This window comes from Salvelinus namaycush, unplaced genomic scaffold (genome assembly GCF_016432855.1).
Source record: "Salvelinus namaycush isolate Seneca unplaced genomic scaffold, SaNama_1.0 Scaffold69, whole genome shotgun sequence".
Classification (NCBI taxonomy): Eukaryota; Metazoa; Chordata; class Actinopteri; order Salmoniformes; family Salmonidae; genus Salvelinus; species Salvelinus namaycush.
In genome coordinates, this window is record NW_024061408.1 from 85,537 (window position 1) to 94,661 (window position 9,125).

Below are 9,125 nucleotides of genomic sequence, written 5' to 3' on the forward strand. Positions count from 1 at the left end.
TCGTTCTGCCCCTGAACAAGGCAGTTAACCCACTGTTCTTAGGCCGTCATTGAAAATAAGAGTTTGTTCTTAACTGACTTGCCTAGTAAAATAAAGGTTAAAAATGTAAGTCGCTCTGGATAAGAGCGTCTGCTAAATGACTTAAATGTAAATGTATATACTGTACTCTATATGATCTACTGCATCTTGCCATCTTTATGTAATACATGTATCACTAGCCACTTTAAACTATGCCACTTTATGTTTACATACCCTACATTACTCATCTCATATGTATAGACTGTACACTATACCATCTACTGCATCTTGCCTATACCGTTCTGTACCATCACTCATTCATATATCTTTATGTACATATTCTTTATCCCTTTACACTTGTGTGTATAAGGTAGTAGTTGTGGAATTGTTAGGTTAGATTACTTGTTGGTTATTACTGCATTGTCGGAACTAGAAGCACAAGCATTTCGCTACACTCACATTAACATCTGCTAACCATGTGTATGTGACAAATAAAATTTGTTTGATTTGATTTGATTTAAGACTAGAAATATTCTGTAATTTGAAGGAAATACCAGAGCCGCTTCTTTAAAAAAACAATTTCAACCACATTATTGGGTACGATCAAGATATTCCCTATATAGTACCCTACATTTGACCAGTCCTATGGCACGCTATTCCTTTTATAGTCAACTACTTTATACCAGAGCCGTATGGCACCCTATACCCTATATAGTCAACTACTTTATTCCAGAGCCCTATGTTACCCTATTCCCTATATAGTGCACTACTTTTGACCACAGCCCATAGGGGTGAAAAGAGAATGACTCAATAGAGATGAGCAGAACTGAGCTGCCGGAGGGGAAGGAAATGACATCATGATGTGCATTGATATTCAAAACAGATGCATTGTTCTCAGAAAAGGTGTATTGTGGAACATACCGGAACATAGTGGTTTATAACAGGTGTGCTGGGTGTTGATGTGTCCAGGACATCTATAGTGGTTTATAACAGGTGTGCTGGGTGTTGATGTGTCCAGGACATCTATAGTGGTTTATAACAGGTGTGCTGGGTTTTGATGTGCCCAGGACATCTATAGTGGTTTATAACAGGTGTACTGGGTGTTGATGTACCAAGGACATCTATAGTGGTTTATAACAGGTGTGCTGGGTGTTGATGTACACTACAGTTAAGGAGTAAAGGATCAGAGGGTTTTTGTAGGGAAGAGAAGGGTATCTACATCACTGTGTTTTGCTGGCTGCACAGTAATACACTGCACTGTTTTCAGGGCCTGACAGAAGCTGAAGTGATGCTTCTATCTCTCCATCTCCACGGATTTCAAAGTGCTCTTTAAATTCATCTTCAACTGTTGGATTCTTATAAAACACAAATCCAATCAGTTTCAGATTAGTATCAGCTATTGACTGCTGGTACCACAATATAGTATAGTAGGAACTAATATTATGGCTGCATTTGAGTATCACTGTAACATTGGGTCTTTCCAATAGTGCCGAGGGAACCTGGACGACTTTACTGCCCAGAGAACTTCCTGTAAAGAAAACAAGAGATTCATATTTAAACAAACTGATTAATCAGACACAAGACTATTATCAGGGAGTGTTTTCAGGATGACCAGACATTCTACAGACGTGTCGTTATTACCTGTGAGGCAGAACAATGAGAGGGTGAACGTGATGAAACCTCTAGTCATGATGACTGACTCAAAAATATGAAAAACTGACATGATGATGATGGGTGATGATGTTTCCTCAGTGGAGGAGAGATATGAGTGTCTCCTGGATGAAGCTCTGAGGTGAAAGGAGAGGGGCTGATGTAGTAGCATATGTTATTTAGGGTGGTGGTTAGTGGGAGTGTCAGAAAGTCTGTACTGTAATGTTTGCTCATAGGACCTCACAGTGAACCTTTCTGATCATGACAATGACATGAGACAGACATTATTAGAAGTAGAGTTAGAGGTCCCCCTACAGTACATGATGAGACCATCATCTCTTCAGATATTATATGCTGTCCTATATCAACACTGGGGGTTTAGTACAGCTGTACTTGTTATATTATATCAACACTTGGGGGTTTAGTACAGCTGTACTTGTTATATTATATCAACACTGGGGGTTTAGTACAGCTGTACTTGTTATATTATATCAACACTGGGGGTTAAGTGCAGCTGTACTTGTTATATTATATCAACACTGGGGGTTTAGTACAGCTGTACTTGTTATATTATTCATCCGGACGGGAAAATACTGCCCCCTATCCCAAACAGGTTACAGTCATTAAACCGTCCCAACTGTGGGAGAGAGAGTGGGGTTCTGGCTATCTGTCAGCCATTTGCCAAGCTCATCTGGCACTTTTGATCCTCACCAAGGAGTGAGAGTCATTACAGTCATAATGATGAACCTACAGTGCATTCAGAAAGTTGTCACACCGCTTGACGTTTTCCACTTGTTGTTGTTACAGCATGAATAAAATAATTGATTAAAATTAGATTTTGTGGCCTCCCGGATGGCGCAGTGGTCTAGGGCACTGCATCTTAGCGCTAGCTGTGCCACCAGAGACTCTGGGTTCGCGCCCAGGCTCTGTCGCAGCCTGGGCACGCACAATTGGCCTAGCGTCGTCGACGCACAATTGGCCTAGCGTCGTCCGGGTTAGGGAGGGTTTGGCCGGTAGGGATATCCTTGTCTCATCGCGCACCAGCGACTCCTGTGGCGGGCCGGGCGCAGTGTGCGCTAACCAAGGGGGCCAGGTGCACGGTGTTTCCTCCGACACATTGGTGCGGCTGGCTTCCGGGTTGGAGGTGCGCTGTGTTAAGAAGCAGTGCGGCTTGGTTGGGTTGTGCTTCGGAGGACGCATGGCTTTTGACCTTCGTCTCTCCCGAGCCCGTACGGGAGTTGTAGCGATGAGACAAGATAGTAATTACTAGCGATTGGATACCACGAAAATTGGGGAGAAAAGGGGGTAAAATAAAAAAAAATAAAAAAAAATAATAATTAGATTTTGTGTCAGAGTTCTACACACAATATCCCACAATGTCAAAGTAGAATTATTATTTTTTGATATGATTACAAATTAATGAAATCTTTTCAAAAATACTCTCATACTTAATAATATACTTTACACAACACTTAGATGTAAACTTGACATATGGAATATATGTAGGCACACACAATATCCCATAATGTCTAGGTAGAATTATATTAAAAAAAAACATTTTTACAAATGAATGAAAAATAAAAAGCTGAAAAGTCAGAGTCAATAAATATTTAATCCCTTTGTTATGGCAAGTTTACAGAAATTCAGAAGTAAACATTTGCTGAGCAAGTCACATAAAAAGTTGCATGAACTCACACTGTGTCACGGTTGTCGTAAAAACGGGACCAAGACGCAGCGGATATTGAGTTCCACATATTTATTCCAAAAGTGAAACATAATCCAAAACAATGAATCAAATAAACGAACAACGGACCGTGACTACATGATGCACAAATACAAAATATAATATCCCACCAACACAGGTGGGAAAAATAGCTACTTAATATGATCCCCAATTAGATACAACGATTACCAGCTGCGTCTAATTGGGAATCATACAAAACACCAACATAGAAAATATAAACTAGAACACAACATAGAAATTATAAACTAGAATACCACCTAGTCTAGCCCTGTCCTACTACACCTTAGAGAAACAAGGGCTCTCTATGGTCAGGGCGTGACACACTGTGTCCAATAATACTGTTCAACATGATTTTTGAATGACTACCTCAACTCTGTACCCAACACAAACAATGATCTGTAGGTCCCACAGTTGAGCAGTGAATTTCAAACACAGATTCAACCACAAATACCAGGCAGGTTTTCCAATGCTTTGCAAAGAAGTGCACCTATTGGCAGATGGGTTAAAAAAACACTGAATATCTGTTTAATTACGGTGAAGTTATTTATTACACTTTGAATGGTGTGTCAATACACCCTTTCACTACACAGTTACAGGCATCGTTCCTAAATCAGTTGCCGCAGAGTAAGGAAACTGCTCAGGGATTTTACCATGAGAACAATGGCAACTTTAAAACAGTTACAGAGTTTATGCATAGTGGTTAAGAGAATGCCAAGAGTGTTCAAACCTGTCATCAAGGCAAAGTGTGGCTACTTTGAAGAATCTCAAATATAAAATATACTTTGATTTGTTTAACACTTTTTTTGGTTACAACATGATTCCATATGTGTTATTTAATAGTTTGAATGTCTTCACTATTATTCTACAATGTAGAAAATAGTAAAAAATTAAGAAAAATCCTGAAATGAGTAGGTGTATCCACACTTTTGGCTGATACTGTATATAAAACACAACAAAATCAAGTTTTAACCTGCACTGAACTTTCAAAGAGCAAAACCTTATTTACTCCCCATGGCAAAATGTGTAGAATTGCAGGAAATGTACTTTAAAACCCCAAAAATGTCTTTCCAATCAAGAGGTTGGCCACTAAAAATGTTTTGTAGTTAAGATGGGGGACCCCCAGCCAAATCTCGCTGAGTTCCCCAAAAGGCTAGAGAAACAGGATATGACATTGTAACCACATAATTTATGTTTATTAGTAATGACACTAAACTGTAAATACTGTTATATTGTACTAGGCCAGATACGATCAACTTGCTTATGCTGTAATCCATCTCTTTATTCATTGGCTCTGAACCAAACTCAAACCTCAGATGCAGGTGTTGTGATCACTGCTCATAGTTTTCTATCAGACAGGGTTTTTGTAGAGGAGAGGAGGTTCTCTACATCACTGTGTTGGCTGGCTGCACAGTAATACACTGCACTGTCTTCAGGTGCTCTCAGACTCAGTAGATGAAGATACGCCTCTTTCAAACCATCTCCACTCACATTGAAGTGCTTTTCAAATGATTTCTCCACGGTTATTGACTTGGTATATGCAAAACCAATGAGTTTCATAGCAGTGTCTCCTGTTGACTGTTGGTACCATAGTATCGTGTAGAAGCTAGGGTTAGTATGGTTGCAGGTGAGTTGTACATTATCTTTAGATCCTTTTAGTATTGCAGTAGGAGTCTGATGGACTTTGCTGCTAAGAGACTGCCCTGTGGACAAAGAGAGAGAGAGAGAGAGAGAGAGAGAGAGAGAGAGAGAGAGAGAGAGAGAGAGAGAGGATATTTATTCAGTTTAATGACATTCATATATTTGTTAGACTTCTCTTAATGAGTGATTTAATACCTGTCACCCAGAGTGGTAGAGCTGCCAGGTGAATCAGAACTCTGATCATAGTGAAGAAGACTTGATGGAGAAGATGAATATGTTTCCTCAGTGGAGGAGAGATATGAGTGTCTCCTGGATGAAGCTCTGAGGTGAAAGGAGAGGGGCTGATGTAGTAGCATATGTTATTTAGGGTGGTGGTTAGTGGGAGTGTCAGAAAGTCTCTACCGTAATGTTTGCTCATAGGACCTCACAGTGAACCTTTCTGATCATGACAATGAAATGAGACAGACATTATTAGAAGTAGAGTTAGAGGTCCCCCTACAGTACATGATGAGACCATCATCTCTTCAGATATTATATAATGTCCTATATCAACACTGGGGGTTTAGTACAGCTGTACTTGTTATATTATATCAACACTGGGGGTTTAGTACAGCTGTACTTGTTATATTATATCAACACTGGGGGTTTAGTACAGCTGTACTTGTTATATTATATCAACACTGGGGGTTTAGTACAGCTGTACTTGTTATATTATATCAACACTGGGGGTTTAGTGCAGCTGTACTTGTTATATTATATCAACACTGGGGGTTTAGTACAGCTGTACTTGTTATATTATATCAACACTGGGGGTTTAATACAGCTGTACTTGTTATATTATATCAACACTGAGGGTTTAGTACAGCTGTACTTGTTATATTATATCAACACTGGGGGTTTAGTGCAGCTGTACTTGTTATATTATATCAACACTGGGGGTTTAGTGCAGCTGTACTTGTTATATTACATCAACACTGGGGGTTTAGTACAGCTGTACTTGTTATACTATATCAACACTGGGGGTTTAGTACAGCTGTACTTGTTATATTGTATCAACACTGGAGGTTTAGTGCAGATGTACTTTTTATATTGTATCAACACTGGGGGTTTAGTACAGCTGTACTTTTTATAGTATATCAAAACTGGGGGTTTAGTACAGCTGTACTTGTTATAGTATATCAACACTGGGGGTTTAGTACAGCTGTACTTGTTATAGTATATCAACACTGGGGGTTTAGTACAGCTGTACTTGTTATAGTATATCAACACTGGGGGTTTAGTACAGCTGTACTTGTTATATTATATCAACACTGGGGGTTTAGTACAGCTGTACTTGTTATAGTATATCAACACTGGGGGTTTAGTGCAGTTGTACTTGTTATATTATATCAACACTGGGGGTTTAGTGAAGTTGTACTTGTTATATTATATCAACACTGGGGGTTTAGTACAGCTGTACTTGTTATATTATATCAACACTGGGGGTTTAGTACAGCTGTACTTGTTATATCATATCAACACTTGGGGTTTAGTGCAGCTGTACTCATAGTGCTATTGTTACTGCTAGTCCTAACTCTTAGTCTGACTATAAATTCTGACTGTTATCTTAGTGTTACTGCTAGTCCTAACACTTAGTCTGATTATACATTCTGACTGTTATCTTAGTGTTACTGCTAGTCCTAACACTTAGTCTGTCTATACATTCTGACTGTTATCTTAGTGTTTACTGCTAGTCCTAACTCTTAGTCTGTCTATACATTCTGACTGTTATCTTAGTGTTACTGCTAGTCCTAACTCTTAGTCTGTCTATACATTCTGACTGTTATCTTAGTGTTACTGCTAGTCCTAACACTTAGTCTGTCTATACATTCTGACTGTTATCTTAGTGTTACTGCTAGTCCTAACTATTAGTCTGCCTATACGATCTGACTGGGCGGTTAGTAACTTTAAAATCATTGAAACAAATGCTTTTCATGCTTTTGTCACTTTTTTAATGAACTTTGAATATAATTAAGTACCTTTGTAAAATGGTCTGTTCTGTGGTTGTTTTCAGTGGGATTTTATAACTCTGCTTTTGACAGATTATACAAGTTCATGGATAATCAAAATGACAGCTCCCTCAGGAAAGTTATCAATACTCTTGTTTCATCCCAAGTCGGACCCTATTCCCTATATAGCACCCTGCTTTTGACCAGGGACCCTATGCAGCCCCTTTTCCATGTCAGTGTGGAGAACCACTTCCTCCTTGGTGGAGAAGTGAGGAAGTGCTGCAGCTGAACCCTCTAAACCAGCCACTTATAACAGTATCATTACCATCTGTTTGATATCTAATGGTTCATAGCAAAGTGGTGTTGAAGTGGTTGAAGACAGGTGCAGGTGTATAGAGCTGTAGTCAGTATTATATGAGAGGATCAGAGAGGGTTTTTGTAGAGGAGAGAGGGTATAGTGAAACACTGTGCATATGTAGCAGCACAGAAATACACTGCACTGTCTTCAGTTCCTCTCAGTTTAGGAATATGTAGATACGCCATTTTCCCAGTTGCAGCATCTCCACTCACAGTAAAACGCTCTTTAAAGGAATCTTCCATGGTTGGATTGGTGAGTAGCACATACCCAATGAGTTTCAGAGCAGTGTTTTGTGCTGCCTGCTGGTACCACAGTATAGTGGTGTAGCTTGGAATAGTATGGCTGCAGTTCAGTTGAACATTATCTTCAGGTCCTTTTAGTATTGCAGTAGGAGTCTGCTGGACGTTGTCTGGTTGTGACAGCCCTGTGGATGAAAACAGAACAACTAAAATCTACAGTATTACTCAACATATTGACAGCAATATATTTAGTAGTAGTAAATATCTTTCATCTGAACAGTGGTTTAGTACCTGTCACCCACAGTGGTAGAGTTGCAACATGTATGAGAAGCTTGATCATGTTGATGGTTCTGGAGAGAAGAGTCACATGGACAAGGAGAAAGGGTTTTCAGATAGTCACAGATGTGATGTCATCTAGTGGGAGTGTCAAATGTATTGTTTGCATCCCAAATGGCACCCTATTCCCTATATAGTGCACTACTTTTGACCAGAGCCCTATGGCACCCTATTCCCTATATAGTGCACTACTTTAGACCAGAGCCCTATGGCACCCTATTCCCTATATAGTGCACTACTTTAGACAAAGGCCCTATGGCAACCTATTCCCTATATAGTACACTACTTTAGACCAGGACTCTATGGCAACCTATTCCGTATATAGCGCACTACTTTAGACCACAACCCATAGGGGTTTACACCAAAATAATGTCTCTCCAGTCAAGAGTTTTGCCACTAAAATGTTTTGCCAATGGGATGGGGGTCTTCCAGCCAAATCTCGCTTAGGTCCATAAAAGGCTAGAGAAACGGGATATGAGATTGTAACCACATAATTTATGTTATTTAGTAATGACACTAAACTGTAAATACTGTTATACTGTACTAGTCCAGATACGATCAACTTGCTTATGCTGTAATCCATCTCTTTATTCATTGGCTCTGAACCAAACTCAAACCTCAGATGCAGGTGTTGTGATCACTGCTCATAGTTTTCTATCAGACAGGGTTTTTGTAGAGGAGAGGAGGTTCCCTACATCATTGTGTTGGCTGGCTGCACAGTAATACACTGCACTGTCTTCAGGTCCTCTCAGACTCAGTAGTTGAAGATAAGCCTCTTTCCTACCATTTCCACTCACTTTGAAGTGCTTTTCAAATGATTTCTCCATGGTTATTGACTCGCCATATGCATAACCAATGAGTTTGATAGCAGTGTCTCCTGTTGACTGTTGGTACCACAGTATCATATCGTAGTTTTGAATAGTATGGTTGCAGGTGAGTTGTACATTATCTTTAGATCCTTTAAGTATTGCAGTAGGAGTCTGATGGACTTTGCTGCTAAGAGACTGCCCTGTTGACAGAGAAAGACAGAGAGACAGACAGAGAGACAGACAGAGAGAGAGACAGAGAGTAAGAGAGGATATTTTATTCAGTTTAAAGACATTCATAGATTTGTTAGACTTCTCTTAATGAGTGATTTAATACCTGTCACCCAG